At 42.1% G+C, this 1,266-nt stretch overlaps 1 long non-coding RNA gene across 1 annotated transcript; it reads left to right on the top strand.

Annotated features, from left to right (window-relative positions):
* The first annotated feature begins 596 nt into the window (after positions 1-596).
* On the top strand, positions 597-1,266 carry LOC115071493. The gene is made up of 3 exons (XR_003850581.1): positions 597-822; positions 1,033-1,150; positions 1,248-1,266. It is a non-coding gene; the product is annotated as an uncharacterized LOC115071493 (long non-coding RNA).

Here is a 1,266-nt window from a genome sequence, read left to right as displayed (position 1 = left end):
GCTGAGCATTACAGATGCACCCACAGTGCCTGGCTTTTCCTGTGGGTGCTGGAAATCCAAAATTGGGCCCTCAGGCTTGCACAGCATGTCATTTACCTACTGAGCCATCTCCTTGACCTTTGATGATGAATATTGTTCCTGAAACAATTTCAAAAATAATATAAACAAATGAACAGCTTCTGAAATTCTGAGGGACTGCCTTTTATTTGATTGGGAAGTAGCAGAATTGAAATAGACCCTAAAACTCAGTAAGGAAGAGAGAAGTACTACAATTATTTTAGATGCCAATGCTTTCACCAAGAAATGCAAAGACGTGTGAAGGATTTTTCTTCATTAAATTTTATAGACTATGGGTGGAGAAAAGGTAAATGTATGTTAATGAGCAGTATGCACATTATAGAGTAGCCATGTCTCATGATAAATTTGAGTTAGTGAATCCCAGTGATTCCACTGAATAACATGAGTGTGAAGCAGGTTGATGTGTAGCTCCCCTAATCTTTATCCCTCAACAGGAATGGATTTTCTTATGTTCTCTTTAAAGTACTGCCTATTTTAATTACCAAGAAAAACAAGCAAAAAGGCAAGAGTTTGTTATACGCTACACTACTTCTCTGTGTACACAGAACTTGTGGTTTATGACCATATGAAATGCCATTTCCTGGTTGGTGCACAGCATAAGAACCCAGGCAGTACATCTGCAAACTGACACCACTCAGAGACCCTGAACTCTGAGCTGAGTCAGAATAGACACATTTGTGCAGGACATGTGCCTCATGCCTCCTCCAAGACCTCTGTGTGTGCTCGTGGCCTTGGCCTTTTCTGGTATGGACGATTCACATAGAACTTAGATGTTAAGGGTGAAGCATTGCACTGAGACATACGGTGTCCCACATGGACCTGAGGAGGAGCAGATAGGGGATAACAGCAAGCAGAATGTGTCTTCAGTCTGGCTTCCCTTTGGGTCTTAAGTTAATTCTTACAGTGTTTCACTTGACATCACATGATCAGTTGTCCATTCTGATTGTTCAACAGGATCCACTGTGGCCCAGAAAGTGGCTCAAGTCCAACCAGCCACAAGCGGACAGGAGGGGAAAGAGGTCACCCTGCACTGTTCATATGAAACAAGTTGGAACAATTACTATCTTTTTTGGTACAAGCAGCTTCCCAGTGCAGAGATGATTTTCCTGATTCGTCAGATTTCTTATCTTCAAAATGAAAAGAGCGGTCGCTATTCTGTCTCCTTGCAGAGATCAGCCAAGTCCATCA

Source organism: Nannospalax galili, unplaced genomic scaffold (assembly GCF_000622305.1).
Source record: "Nannospalax galili isolate Female #2095 unplaced genomic scaffold, S.galili_v1.0 scaffold1119, whole genome shotgun sequence".
NCBI lineage: Eukaryota > Metazoa > Chordata > Mammalia > Rodentia > Spalacidae > Nannospalax > Nannospalax galili.
This window is presented reverse-complemented; position numbering and strand designations above follow the sequence as displayed.